Source organism: Oncorhynchus gorbuscha, linkage group LG03 (genome assembly GCF_021184085.1).
Source record: "Oncorhynchus gorbuscha isolate QuinsamMale2020 ecotype Even-year linkage group LG03, OgorEven_v1.0, whole genome shotgun sequence".
Taxonomy (NCBI): domain Eukaryota; kingdom Metazoa; phylum Chordata; class Actinopteri; order Salmoniformes; family Salmonidae; genus Oncorhynchus; species Oncorhynchus gorbuscha.
Genome location: NC_060175.1, coordinates 45,099,186 through 45,115,489, shown reverse-complemented (window position 1 = coordinate 45,115,489; position 16,304 = coordinate 45,099,186). Strand labels below are relative to the sequence as shown.

General features: G+C 42.6%; 1 pseudogene; it reads right to left on the bottom strand.

Moving 5' to 3' along the window:
• Window positions 1-287: 287 nt before the first annotated feature.
• On the bottom strand, window positions 288-14,502 carry LOC124017032 (annotated as a pseudogene).
• Between the last annotated feature and the right edge of the window lie 1,802 nt (window positions 14,503-16,304).

Below are 16,304 nucleotides of genomic sequence, written 5' to 3'. Positions count from 1 at the left end.
AGGGGGGGACCAACTACATATTAATGGCCATGATTTTGGAATGAGATGTTTGACGAGCAGGTATCCACATACTTTTGGTCATGTAGTATATATAAACTAAATCAAAAAAAGATCCTATAAGATACCAGGAGTATTTTAAGAAACAAAAAGAAAGATGCCTCAAGGGAAAAGATAGTGCTGAACTGAAACACATTTCACAACTTTCCCAGTGAGGGAAAAAAAGGAGGCAATGGAAAATAAACCAAAGAAACAGCAGATCAACTATCCAGAAATATGTGGTCATGGAGTCATACCTGTCAAGGAACACACTCACCTGAAGTCTTACAGGTACAGAATGATGACCTACCTGAGTGAGCACACACCTGTCTCATGTGTCGGAATCAATATACTGCAGCCAGTGCACAATATTTTCTTTCATTTCAGCCAGCGTTTCCAACCTTGTACATGTATTTCTGTCTAATGCAATGAATCCCAAAATGTTTTTAAAATATGCTTTGTAACCTTTGTTTTTTGAGGTTTTGAATGGTGTGTTCTATATATTCAAAATAATTCAACATGTACAATTGTGTCATTAAAATGTTTTTCGCAGTTTTATATGCAATGTCATTTCCACCACACTGTCATTTCCACCATACTCTGTCATTACCACAACACTCTGTCATTTCCACCACACTGTCATTTCCACCACACTCTGTCATTACCACAACACTCTGTCATTTCCACCACACTGTCATTTCCACCACACTCTGTCATTACCACCACACTCTGTCATTAACACCACACTCTGTCATTAACACCACACTCTGTCATTAACACCACACTCTGTCATTTCCACCACACTCTGTCATTAACACCACACTCTGTCATTAACACCACACACTGTCATTACCACAACACTATCATTACCACCACACTCTGTCATTACCACCACACTCTGTCATTACCACAACACTCTGTCATTACCATCACACTCTGTCATTAACACCACACTGTCATTACCATCACACTTTGTCATTACCACCACACTTTGTCATTACCACCACACTCTGTCATTACCACCACACTCTGTCATTACCACCACCCTCTGTCATTACCACCACACTCTGTCATTACCACAACACTCTGTCATTAACACCACACTCTGTCATTAACACCACACTCTGTCATTACCACAACACTCTGTCATTTCCACCACACTGTCATTTCCACCACACTCTGTCATTACCACAACACTCTGTCATTTCCACCACACTGTCATTTCCACCACACTCTGTCATTACCACCACACTCTGTCATTAACACCACACTCTGTCATTAACACCACACTCTGTCATTAACACCACACTCTGTCATTTCCACCACACTCTGTCATTAACACCACACTCTGTCATTAACACCACACACACCACAACACTATCATTACCACCACACTCTGTCATTACCACACTCTGTCATTACCACAACACTCTGTCATTACCATCACACTCTGTCATTAACACCACACTGTCATTCTTTGTCATTACCACCACACTCTGTCATTACCACCACACTCTGTCATTACCACCACACTCTGTCATTACCACCACACTCTGTCATTACCACCACACTCTGTCATTACCACAACACTCTGTCATTACCACCACACTCTGTCATTACCACCACACTCTGTCATTACCACCACACTCTGTCATTACCACCACACTCTGTCATTACCACCACACTCTCATTACCACCACACTCTGTCATTACCACCACACTCTGTCATTACCACCACACTCTGTCATTAACACCACACTCTGTCATTACCACCACACTCTGTCATTACCACAACACTCTGTCATTAACACCACACTCTGTCATTACCACCACACTCTGTCACAACACTCTGTCATTACCACCACACTCTGTCATTACCACCACACTCTGTCATTACCACCACCCTCTGTCATTACCACCACACTCTCATTACCACCACACTCTGTCATTACCACCACACTCTGTCATTACCACAACACTCTGTCATTACCACCACACTCTGTCATTACCACCACACTCTGTCATTACCACCACACTCTGTCATTAACACAACACAAAGTCTTTCCCACCACTGTACACATTGTTGAGGGAAAGGGGTATTACATTACAATTGATATTGATGATGTGAACCTTATATGCTTTCAATAATAAAAAAAAGATTTGATGTGTTAAATACATGTTTCATCAAGGCATACATGGACATTTAGACATGAGAATGATGAATACATATCATTAAGACAACTTCCAATAGTAAACAAAACTTGATTTAAAACAAATTCATGTGAAATGTTATTTCAAATACCTTGGGCACAAGTTCTGTAATTTCCTTTTCAACTAAAATAGTACAGTATATGACATGGTGGAAATGACATTTCCCCTCAGGTATTTGGGGAAACAGATAATATTTACTCTTTTAAGAATATAAAATATTTGTATGGTCTCAGCCACTATTAGAGCTTGTTTCCAGACAGAAGAAAATATTCAGATAGATAAAAAGCAGTTTCAAGAGGTTTCATTTAAAAAAATATTTAACATCCAAAAGTGCTCGTATTTGCCAAATCAACCTGATACAGTGCCTTAAGAATTGTACATTAGCGTAGACCTTTCCTGTGGCAGAGGTCACAGAGCGGGAAGACACAGAGGAGGCAGTGGTGGAGGCTCCCTCCTCCTCAAAGGGGTTATTTGGCGGAACTGCTTGTTCATCAAAATGTAAATGAGGGGGTTTTACAGGGCTGAGCTCTTGGCAAAGAAGGCCTGAACTGTCATGCACATGGGTCCGAAGGTAAGTCCCTGGTGGGTGAAGACGTACACAAAAATGCTAGCACCCAGCCCACCATAAAGGAGCTAACCATCATGATGTCCATACAGGTGACCTCCCTCCCAGCCTTCTGGGGTGTTTCAGACTCCTGCTGGGCAGAAGTAGCCTCCTTGACGACACAGAGCAGGTTGCCGTAGGAGATGATGACCAGGGGAATGGTGAAGTGGCAGATGAACATGTAGATGACAAAAGAATTGTTTTTGACCTCTGGTGCAACAATCAATACCGCGTGAGCACTGCATGCCCTCTGGGATATAAACGTGATCAGCCAAACAGAGGGGGCACGGAACCAGCAGAAGTCATCACCCAGGTGAATGCCACACCTGTGATGGCATGCCTCTCCCCGAAGCAGAAGTTGGAGATAGGCTTGCAGACGACAAACCACCTTTGATAGCCATCACCACCAGGAACTAGAGGGCGATCTGACCGTCGTGGTTAAAAGCCCTCAATTGTGCAGCTGGAGGCAAAGTAGCCGTTCATGGAGGTGTAGAGCGTGGTGGTGAAACCGCTAAACACTGTGGAGAGATCGGCCACAGCCAGGTTGACCAGGGTGGAGTTGAGGGCCATCCGCAGCTTCTTGTGTTTCACGGTGAAGTAGAGTGTGAGGAAGTTGATGGGAATGCAGGCGATGATGAGGAAGAACATGTATGTGGACAGACATGCATAGTCCCAGGGCTCAGCCAGGTAGTATTGAGGTAACTCATAGGGGCTCCACACCACTCCTATAGCGTAGGGATATAGAATTTGGGTCCCTCTGTGCCTAATCTGTGCTGCTTTGAGTTGACAAGCAACTGATCAGAATATTAGGGTTAATGTGTCCATCATCATTAATCCGACTGTGCTCTGAACTAGCTACTCGTCAAGGTATTCACGTTATTAGGGCCATTAGGGATATTATTAGGGTTATTATGGCTAATAGGATACCTGTCAATCATCATTAGAATAATTGGTCTAAATTGACAACACTGTGTGTGTTGGAATCTTCACTGAGAGTCAATTATTCAGATTTACAGTAAAAGCCTGCATGGTGCTTTGTCCTACTCCCTTTCCCCCCAACAATGGCATATTTTGAGAATTTATAATAGCGGCTGTTTTACGCACATTTTGGATAAGCAATTAAAGAATCACCATAGGGAGTTTGAATTGTGTTTAATTACAGTGCAGTGTACCTCATTGCTCCTGGCAGGGAATTACGCTCAGGCAGTTTTTGTAGCATGATAATTAAAATGACATCAATGTACCTTTTAGTGACAATTAAAAATACCTTTCCTATATATTCAAGATCAGTTAACATAATACCGCCATACTTGGAAATATTGCATTGGTCACTTTTAGTTTAAATTGCAATGGCATTTTCAGAATAAACACCCTTAATAACAATGATATGAAAACAATGATATGAAAACAATGATATGAAAACAATGATATGAAAACAATGATATGAAAACAATGATATGGTGACGTGTTTTAATGGTGAGACAGGGCCCGGTTTCCCAAAAGCATCTTAAGGCTAAGTTCATCCTAGAACCATAGGATCCTACTCTAACGATGAACTTAACCTTAAGATACTTTTGGGAAACCGGGCCCAGGAATGTTTAGGTTGTGTTTGGTACCCCAAATGAACCATGTGTTTCTTGTTTGTACTCAAGTAGGTGTCAGAGTGCCATCTTATGGTCAACATGTGAAATCACATCCACCATGTATCTGATGTGACCCATCCCAGTGTTTTGCCTGGACATGCCAGAATTGTACTGTGCTGGTGGCAGGGTACCTCAACCGTACCCTGTAAGGCAGGGTACCTCAACCGTACCCTGTAAGGCAGGGTACCTCAACCGTACCCTGTAAGGCAGAGTACCTCAACCGTACCCTGTAAGGCAGAGTACCTCAACCGTACCCTGTAAGGCAGGGTACCTCAACCGAATTTGACCCGCTGGTGGTTTCATTTAGCCCCCCCAAGTTTTCTGAGTAAAACAATATATATATATTTAATTAGCATTTTTTTATTGTTGGACATTAAAGGGATGAATGAGAACACTAGAGGTTTTCCATGTAGCTAGTTTATTAGAATGGGACGTTTCCCATTCTCGTTCAAGGCCATTGGTCGGGAATGACCTATCTGTCTCTGTCACTAGGAGTGGTGTCTGTAGATTCACAGATCAATATCATCTGTGGGAGCTATTTTACTGCATGGTAGGAGCCACGGCTGAGTGTTCTTCTCTGCAGCACTTCACAAGCCTTATTTATAGAGCATGATTCCACAGCCCCGGGACCCATCTCAGAGATGGAGACGATGCGCCTTCTGCTGTTGATCAAAACAATGGACAGGTCTTTCGGTGAGATATGGTGAGACAGGGTTTCAGTCTTTAACATAAAAATGTCAAAAATGTACAATGCTTAAAAAAAAGGTGACACCACTTAAAAAAAGGTGACACCACAGATGTTTCTGCTTTGGCTCGCCATTTGGTCCTTCCACTCCACGCTGAGGGCTTTCAAAGGACACGAGAGTCACGGCTCAGCATGACTTCCACTTGACACCTGTCTACACTCTCTGTGACCATTAGAGAGCGGCCCCTGTCTAGATAAACTCAAAGCAAAAGGAAAAAAAGCAAAGGAATATTGTTGGTGTTTAGGAGGCTTGGTTGACTGATAAATGATTTGGTGAATTATATGAAAAGGGTTTCTCTCTATATGGGAGGATGGTGTTGGTGTGGGGAGATACAGTGATTTCTGTACCTCTTTTCCCTCTGTCTGAATGAACAAAGGAAGTCTCTCTCACTCCAGTACTATCTCCTGTGTCCGGGAGTTACAGCCCCACAACTGCACTTAACGCTTCTCACATAGTCCACATAAATCACCAGATGAAAGGCCTTATTTGTCATGTAGTGTGTTAGAGATAAAGATGAACTGTGCAGGAGGTGTCTAATAAATCTTGGGCTACCAGTTGCAGAGGTTTCCAGAGAAAACGCATACAAATGTAAATAGTTCCGGCATTTTCTCACAGCAGTTCATCTTTGCTCAGTAGGGGAGAATGTCGAGCCAAAGGGTTAGTTGAGCCACCCCTTGTTTCTAGGAAACCACACACAAAACTAATCATGTGACCAAATCTTCAGGAAGAGGTCATAATTTAAAGGAGTCTGAAGGAAGAAATCACAAGGGGAAAGTGGTATGCAATCCAAAAGTCCAAAAAACATATTTTCACAAAGTGAAATCAATTTGTACTATAGGTTTCATGATGCTTGTATCTAAACCAAAGTTAATTGTTTTAAGATTGTTTTGCACATCAATTGGGGTCTCTATAAGCTTCAATATGAGGTCATAAACCTGGCATGAAAGTGCATCCTTGTAGCTGTGTGGGCTAATATAGTCAAAATGTTTGCCCTGGGGCAAGTTGAGCCAATGGTCACCATACCCCATGCAAATGATGATTACATTTAGTCAATTGTATGTATAATATGCATAGTACTTTTGCAATGTGTCATGCATGTGAACTCATTTTTGTTTGTACAGAGCAGACATAATCATGCCATGTGTACGCAAACATAAAACAAGCAGGGGTCTGGCCCCCCATGAGGTTATTGAGAGATCAGCCAAGGAAGAGAGAGATGGGAAGAAATCCATTTGAGCATCTGCAAGGGATGAAAAAAATATGACACTGAAGAGGTATATTAACATAAAATAAACATGTACCTGTGTGAAAGACAGGCTGCGATAGACTTGCAGAGAAACAAAAGGTCTTATCTGATGACATGGAGTCTGAGCTTGCTAAACATATCAAGAATCTCGCAGACCAATTTCATGGGCTTAGTAGCCTCAAATGCAAAGAACTTGCCCACGAACTGGCCCAGACACCTGTTCAAGAAATGGAAGGGTATGGTACATTGAACAGAGAGATCTATATCTAAATGTAGGCACACATTTAAGATATACAATATACCACACCCCCATTCTTTTAAACATCTACCAGCATCCACTGTCACAGGAAGCCCCTACCCACTTACCCCAAGGCGGCTCAACTTACCCTGTCCCTATGGTCAACTTGGACAAGCTATGTTTTTGAAAACTGTTAGGTTTACATGAATTCTGACTTTTCCAGGGATACACAACATCCTGAAATACACAACATCCTGAAATACACAGAACAGCTCGTCGGGGCATGGACTCCACAAGTTGTCGAAAGCATTCCACAGGGATGCTGGCCCATGTTGACTCCAATGCTTCAAGTTGGCTGGATGGCCTTTGGGTGGGGGACCATTCTTTATACACACGGGAAACTATTGAGTTTGAAAAATCCAGCAGCGTTGCAGTTCTTGACACACTCAAACCGGTGTGCCTGGCACATACTACCATACCCTGTTCAAAGGAACTTATATGTTTTGTCTTGCCCATTCACCCTCTGAATGGCCCACATACACAATCTCAATTGTCTCAAGGCTTAAAAATGATTCTTTAACCTGTTTCCTTCCCTTCATATACACTGATTGAAGTGGATTTAACAGGTGACATCAGTCAGGGATCATAGCTTTTACCTGGTCAGTCTATGTCAGGGCTGCCCAACCCTCTTCCTGGAGATCTACTGTCCTGTAGGTTTTCAGTCCAACCCTCATTTAGAGTACCTGATTCAGCTAGTTAAGGTCTTGTTGAGCAGCTAATTAGAAGAATCAGGTGTGTTAAATTAGGGTTGGACTGAAAACCCACAGGACGGTAGATCTCCAGGAAAGAGGGTTGGGCAGCCCTGGCTTACGTCATTAAAAGAGCAGGTGTTCCTAAAGTTTTGTACACTCCGGGTCTATGTAGATATCTTGTTAGAAAGAACACTATGTTTCCCTTGATGTAGTAATGCTGCATGTAAAGAACAGCTGAACATACCCCACTCGCCCATATATAATGCCTGAATCCCCAGGCTGCTAGTTTTTACACAGGATTTTGTTCAGTTAGCCACATATAAATATGTATAGGGCTGATGATGACCTGTAGCCTCTCCCAATGAGAAGGTCATTTCATTGCCTCTGGACACTGACCTGCACATTGTGTACCTTTTCATATCGTCGCAATTCAGTTGAACCGGGGTCTTATCCAGGGAACACAAACTGCAGTGTTTTGCAGTGGACTTTCAACACACACAGTGCCCTTCCACAGAGGGACTTACACAGGAGATACAATGCATGTAAATCAGCCAGCGGTTTGCAAAGAACAACACACACATGAGCACATGAGATATCCGTCTGCTGGTTGACCTGACTGAGTAGAAAAATTGGAATAGAAATGCTAAAAGATTTATTTGTAATAAACATTCTGACACAATGGCTTTTTGTGAGACCTGGTATTGTAAGCTTACTGACTGTGCTGTAATGGACTCCAGAGCTTTGCTTTCTCCAGGGTCTTCAACCATCACTAACTATCAAACAATCCTGAGACTTTCTTCCTCACTCCTGTTTTAGGGATTCTATTTGTTATTGCAGAACAAAGCCCCTTTGCTCTCTGGAACAAAGACAGACACTCTTTCGGCTTCAGGCTGACCATGGCTAGCCGTAAACTTCCTGCTCTCTGGGGCCCGGAGCCTGCAGGGGACCCTTCACTGTGGAGCTGGCTTTGGGAATGGTCAATAACAGTCTAGACTCCATGTTGACCAGTGGCCTCTCTGTTAAGAAAATGGGGATACCCTGGACATTCATGTTCTCTGGTTACATGTGTGTGCATACAGACAATAACATTTGTCCCAATGCTAAAAGGTGAACGGTATCTGCAATATTGTTTTCACCTATCCCATTCTTTACGACCTCAGCTCAGTCAAAGATTATAATCACTGACATTTGACAAATTGCTGAATGTTTTTTAAGTAACTCTACCATTGTCACACCATGATCTGTTTCACCTGTCTTTGTGATTGTCACCACCCCCCTCCAGGTGTTGCCCATCTTCCTCATTACCCCCTGTGTATTTATACCTGTCGGTTTGTCTGTTGCCAGTTTGTTTTGTTCATCACACCTACCAGCGTTTGTTTCCCTGCTCCTGTTTTCTAGTCCTTCCTGTATCTTTGTGTGTGAATTTTACCCCTTTTCTCCCCAATGTTGTGGTATCCAATTGTTAGTAGCTACTATCTTGTCTCATCGCTACAACTCCCGTACGGGCTCGGGAGAGACGAAGGTTGAAAGTCATGCGTCCTCCGATACACAACCCAACCAAGCTGCACTGCTTCTTAACACAGCACGCATCCAACCCAGAAGGCACCAATGTGTCGGAGGAAACACCGTGCACCTGGCGACCTTGGTTAGCGTGCACTGCGCCAGGCCCGCCACAGGATTCGCTGGTGCGTGATGAGACAAGGATATCCCTACTGGCCAGGGCAATTGTGCATCGCCCCACGGACCTCCCGGTCGCAACCGGTTACGACAGAGCCTGGGCGCGAACCCAGAGTCTCTGATGGCACAGCTGGCGCTGCAGTACAGCGCCTTTAACCACTGCGCCACCAGGGAGGCTTTTTTTCCCGGTTTTGACTGTTCTGCATGCCCTGACCCTGAGATTGTCTTCCGTTTTATACATTTAACACATAACATTTAAGTCATTTAGCAGACGCTCTTATCCAGAGCGACTTACACATTGGTGCATTCACCTTATGACATCCAGTGGAACAGCCACTTTACAATAGTGCATCTAAATATTTTAAGGGGGGGAGGGGGGGGTGAGAAGGGTTACTTTATCCTATCCTAAGTATTCCTTAAAGAGGTGGGGTTTCAGGTGTCTCCGGAAGGTGGTGATTGACTCCGCTGTCCTGGCATCGTGAGGGAGTTTGTTCCACCATTGGGGAGCCAGAGCAGCGAACAGTTTTGACAGTTTTTATACCTTACCCCACCGTTCTGGATTATTGACCCCTGCCTGCCCTGACCTGTCATTTGCCTGCCCCTGTTAGGAATAAACCTGTATATCTTCAACTCTGTCTATCTGGGTCATAGCTTAAATTCTTGTAAATCTAACTGCATTGTCCAATTTACAGTAGCCATTACAGCGAAAGAATGCCATGCAATTGTTTGAGGACAGCGCCTCACATCAAAATGTTTTTCCAACGGCATAAATTCACAAATAGCGATTAAATATTCACTTAATTTTTGTAAATCTTCCTCTGACTTGTCATCCAAAGGGTCCCAGCTATAACATGTCATTTTGTTAGATAAAATCCTTCTTTATATCCCAAAAAGTCAGTTTTGTTGGCACCATCAATTTGAGTAATCGACTCATTCAACATGCAGAGAAAGGAATCCAAAAATCTAACACTAAACCTTGTTAAAACAAGTCAAAATAAATTTCTATTGACTCCTCAGATACCCTAAAATGTAATAAAACTATAATATTTCATACGGAAAGAAGTATGTTCAATAGGACACCGATATTAGCAGGTGCGTCTTGTCTTCTTGGCGCTCCTAAACACAAATTTCCGATTGTGTGTCGCAGTACTAAAACTCACATTTCTTACTCGTTTTGGAAGAAACAAGCCTGAAACCTTGAACACAGAGTTGGAAGCCATAGGAATTGCATACTGGGAGCTAGATTGAATTATTTCCCTATACTGTTCATTGAAAGAGTATCTGGTTGGTTTTTCTTTGGATTTTCTCCTACCATATCTATTGTGTTATAATGAACATTTCTACAAACTTCAACGTGTTTTCTTTCCAATGGTACCAATTATATTCATATCCTGGCTTAAGGCCTGAGCAACAGACAGTTTACTTTGGGCACGTCAGTCAGGCGGAAATTGAGAAAAAGGATTAATACCCTCCGAATTCCTATTCATTATATAAATATGCCAATTTAAGTTTGCCTGGCTTGCAGTTCCAAATAAAATTTCAGATTTTCTGCTCATATAATTTAAAAAATAAGTTGCTTCAGTAGGTGTATGCATGGCCATAAGCAAATGGGTAAACTGGGATATGGCTAAAGAGTTAATCGTGGAGATTTTTCCACAAATATTTTCCTTTCAAAGGTAGCAAGATCTTATCTATTTTTGCAAATGTTCTATTCAAATGTATTGTAGTGAGGTAATTTCCTTCTTTTCGGGGTATGTCCTTCACTGTCCAACTAATTTATTGGTAAACCACACGGTAATGTAAAGGTTGTTTTTCCCCACACCTTTATTTAATCAAGTAGGCCAGTTGAGAACAAGTTCTCAATTACAACTGTGACCTGGCCAAGATTAAGCAAAGCAATGTGACACAAACAACAACACAAGAGTTACACATAGAATAAACAAACGTACAGTCAATAACACAATAGAAAATAATCTAGTGATCCAATATGTAATATAGTATCATAATTTATCACTTATCATAATTTGTTTGTAATCCAGAGAGGTTAGAAAAAGTATCTAGATCCTCTATGGGGTTGTGGAAGGATCCAAATTGTGGACATGAATCATCAGCGTACCTTTGGTTTTAAGCCCTGGATTTCTAGGCCATTGATATTGTTGTTGGATCTGATTTGAATAGCTGACATTGCGATGGCCATATTAAATAGATATTCCAATAATGGACAACGTTGTTTAACTCCTCTTGACAGTTTAATACTTTTGGAGAAGTAGCCATTATTTACTATTTTACACCTAGGGTTACTATACATAACTTTAACCCAACTTTAACCCATTGTATTCTCCAAAATGTAAATGTATATATAAATCCTAGTCGTACTGTCAAACGCCTTTTCAAAGTCAGCTATGAATACCAGGCCTGGTTTCACAGATATTTCATAGTGTTCTATTGTTTCGTGTACTTGTCTTATATTACCTTCAATGTAGCGTCCATGTAAAAACCCTGTCTGATTAGTATGAATAATATCCAACAATACCTTTTAAATTCTATGCGCTATGCATTTTGCTAGAATTGTTGCATAATGACAAAGCAAAATCATAATTATAGATTTTAGCAAATGTATTAAAAAAAATAAAAAACTGAAATATCAGTTTGGGGGCCTCAATTTTTTTAAATGGACTGGATCTTTATATTTACCACTTGGGTCCTGCTTCAGTAATAATTCAATCAGACCTTCTTTTTGAGAATCCGATCATCTACATTTGCATAGGAATGGTTAAAACATGCTAATAAAAGTCCTCTGAGTACATCAAAAAGGTGTGATATACCTAAACTGGTATGCCATTCAGGCCTGGAGTTTTCTCGGATTTGAATGCTTTAATTGCGTCAAGAAGTTCCTCTGTAATTTGGCCTTCAAATGAGTCTTTCTGTACAGCTGTTAATTTGAAATCATTCATAGAACAAAATACTTACAATTAACTTCCGTTAGTGGAAATGGAGGAGACTGAAACAAAAACATATGCTTAAAGTACTTTGCTTCCTATCAAAATATTGTTCGGTTTTGGTAGCATTTGATTGAAAATGACTGGTGCATTTTTCCCCATATTCCATCCAGTTTACTTTATTTTTATAATACATTACACTTATTTTACTTCTTCTATCTTCTTCTATTACACTTGTTTTACTGACTTCTTCTATCTCAAGGCCATCAGACTGTTAAATAGCCATCACTAGCCGACTACCACCCGGCTACTCAACGCTGCACCTTAGAGGCTGCTGCCCTATATACATAGACATGGAATCACTAGAAACCCAGCCTAAAACCCCAAACAGCAAGCAATGCAGGTGTAGAAGCACGGTGGCTAGGAAAAACTCCCTACAAAGGCCAAAACCTAGGAAGAAACCTAGAGAGGAACCATGCTTTGAGGGGTGGCCAGTCCTCTTCTGGCTGTGCCCGGGTGGAGATTATAACAGAACATGGCCAAGATGTTAAAATGTTCATAAATGACCAGCAGGGTCAAATAATAATAATCACAGTGGTTGTCGAGGGTGCAAACTGCTTGACTGACTTTTCCCACAATTTGTTACATTATAGCCTTATTCTAAAATGTATTTAAAAAAAATTCCCCTCATTTTTTCCCTCATCAATCTACACACAACCCAATAATGACAAAGCAAAAACATAATTATACATTTCTGCAAATTTATAAAAAAAACAACAAACTGAAATATCACCTTCACGTAAGTATTCAGACACTTTACTCAGTACTTTGTTGAAGCACCTTTGGTAGCGATTACAGCCTTGAGTCTTCTTGGGTATGACGCTACAAGCTTGGCACATCTGAATTTGGGGGAGTTTCTCCCATGTTTCTCTGCAGATACTCTCAAGCTCTTTCAGGTTGGATGGAGAGCGTTGCTGCACAGCTATTTTCAGGTCTCTCCAGAGATGTTCAACTGGGTACAAGTCCGGTATCCGGCTGGAACTCTCAAGGACATTCAGAGACTTGTCCTGAGCCACACCTGCATTGTCTTGGCTGTGTGCTTAGGGTCATTGTCCTGTTGGAAGGAAAGCCTTCACCCCAGTCTGAGGACCTGAGCGCTCTGCATCAGGTTTTCATCAAGGATCTCTCTGTACTTTTCTCCATTCATCTTTCCCTCGATCCTGACTAGTTTCCCAGTTCCTGCCGCTGAAAAACATCCCTGCTGCATGATGCTGCCACCAACATGATGGGTGCTAGGTTTCCTCCAGACGTGAAATTGGCATTCAGGTCAAAGAGTTCAATCTTGTTTTTATCGGACTAGAGAATCTTGTTTCTCATGGTCTGAGAATCTTTAGGTCACTTTTGGAAAACTCTAAGCAAGCTGTCATGTGCCTTTTACTGTGGAGTGGTTTCTGTCTAGCCACTCTAAAGTAAAGGACTGATTGGTGGAGTGCTGCAGAGATGGTTGTCCTTCTGGAAGGTTCTACTATCACCACAGAGGAACTCTGGAGCTCTGTCAGAGTGACCATCGGGTTCTTGGTCACTTCCCTGACTTAAGGTCCTTCTCCCCTGATTGCTCAGTTTGGCCAGGCGGACATTTCCTTCTTAATGTTTTTGAGCCAATCAGTTTTGTTGTGACAAGGTAGGAGTGGTATACAGAAGATAGCACCATTTGGTAAAAGACCAAGTTCATATTATGGCAAAAACAGCTCAAATAAGCAACGAGAAAAGACAGTCCATCATTACTTTAAGACATGAATGTCAGTCAATCCAGAAAATTTCAAGAACTTTGAAAGTTTCTTCAAGTGCAGTCGCAAAAAACATCAAGCGCTATGATGAAACTGGCTCTCTTATGAGGACAGGAAAGGAAGACCCAGAGTTCAAGTAACAGACACATCTCAACATCAACTGTAAAGAGGAGACTGCGTGAATCAGGCCTTCGTTGTTGAATTGCTGCAAAGAAACCACTACTACAGGACACCAATAAGATGAAGAGATTTTCTTGGGCCAAGTAACACGAGCAATGGTGGAATTCACCAGACACCAACACCAATTCCGGTGGAATTCTGTCCTTGGTCTGATGAGTCTAAATTTGAGATTTTTAGTTCCAACAGCCATGTCTTTGTGAGACGCAGTGTAGGTGAACGGATGATCTATGCATGTGTGGTTCACACTGGGAAGCATGGAGGAGGTGTGATGGTGTGGGGGTGCTTTGCTGGTGACACTGTCTGTCGGCCTTTAGGATCTGGAACCATTCACACACACACTAAACCACTCACCCTCACTGTGGCGCCCAATCAACAGGAAAACATGCCCTTCTTCATCACCAGTTCACAAGATCATCCTAGGCCTACCTTGGCTTCAGCGCCATGACCCTACCATCTCATGGTCGAGGATGAGAATCACTGACTGGTCACTTGAATGCCAGAATACAAGCTTTCCTGTCCCCTGTGGTTCCACATCAGTTGAGAGTCCTGTGGTTGCACTCCAGCCCAAGTTCCCAGAGGAATATCAGGATCTAAGGGGGGTATTCTCCAAGACCCAAGCTATCTGTCTCCCTGGAGCTGCAGAGTTCCTACAATCTCATTTGCATCCGGGAGGGGGATGAGTGGAACAAAGCGTTCAGCACAATGTCTGGTCACTATGAGTACTTGGTTATGCCCTTTGGCTTAGCCAATGCTCCGTCAGTGTTCCAAGCATTCATCAACGAGGTGTGATTGTGTACATCGATGACATCCTGATCTTCTCAACCAACCTGGAAGATCACATCACTCACGTTCGAGCAGTCCTGGATCGCCTCTTAGCTAACCACCTGTTTGTCAAGTCAGAAAAGTGCCAATTCCACCAGAGGGCTGTCTCCTTCTTGGGCCACCAAATCAGCCTGCAAGGAGTGAGGTTGGAGGACAAGAAGGTAGATGTGGTAAGGTCATGGCCAGTCCCAACCACCATCAAGAGGTTACAACGTTTTTTGGGGTTTGCTTACTTTAACCGCCGCTTCATGAGGAACTTAGTTTCCGCCACTCTCACCTCCCTCCTCAAGGGTGGGCCTCGTAGATTGGTTTGGTTTCCAGCAGCCGATGAGGCCTTTCGTCTCCTAAAGGGGCATTTCACCTCCGCCCCTTGCTAAAACACCCAGATCCCACACTACCTTTTGTGGTTGAGGTAGACCCCCCCCACTTCGAGGGGAGCCCGGCGTATGCTGTCAGATCCCTACTGGACTCCCTTCGTGGTGGGGGACGGCTCCAGTATCTGGTGGACTGGGAGGGTTATGGCCCAGAGCAGCGGTGTTGGGTTCCATTGGAGGACATTCTGGACCCCAACACCACCTTCACTAACCGACCCGCTCCTCGTCCTCAAGGTCGTCAGTGTCGTCCTGTGGCTGGAGCCGCACGTCAGAGGGGAGGGGGGTACTGTCACGTCTGCTCCTGCTCCTCCCCTCCAGCGTACAACGTCGCCAGAGTACTAACCACTGGTCCTGGGATTCATCATTACACACACCTGGGATTCATCATTACACACACCTGTTAATCATTATGATTCACACCTGGACTCCATTACCTTCAGAATTTCCTCCCCTTTATATGTCACTCTCCCATGTTCACTCACTCAGTTGGTATTGTTATTGTGTATCGGCTGTCTGCCTTATGTTAGTGTCATGTTCTTGGTTTTGTGGTTTTACTAAAACGTTTCACCTGCACCTGCTTCCGACTCACGGCCCCATCATTACAAAGGCAAAGGATGGCTACTTTGAAGAATATAAAATATATTTTGATTTATTTAACCCTTTTTTGTTTACTACATGATTCCATGTGTCTTCACTATTATTAATAAAAATAAAGAGAAACCCTTGAATGAGTAGGTGTGTCCAAACTTTGGACTAGTACTGTGTATATATAAAAAAGTATATTGCATCTCTTAATTTATTACCACAATTAACAAATATCATAACCAGGAAGAGAGATTACTGGAAATGGGGGATTAAGGGTGACTGGCCAAGTGGAGTTAGAATAAATAATGTGTACTCTGGGCAAAGAGTATGTGAGAAATAATGATGACAGAAGGGGCAGGGATGGGTACTGTGGAATCAAGATTACTGTATGACCATTGATATGATCATGCGATGTGATCATGAGATGAAAAACTGTCTGCAGTGTAATGATGGGAGGGGTTGAT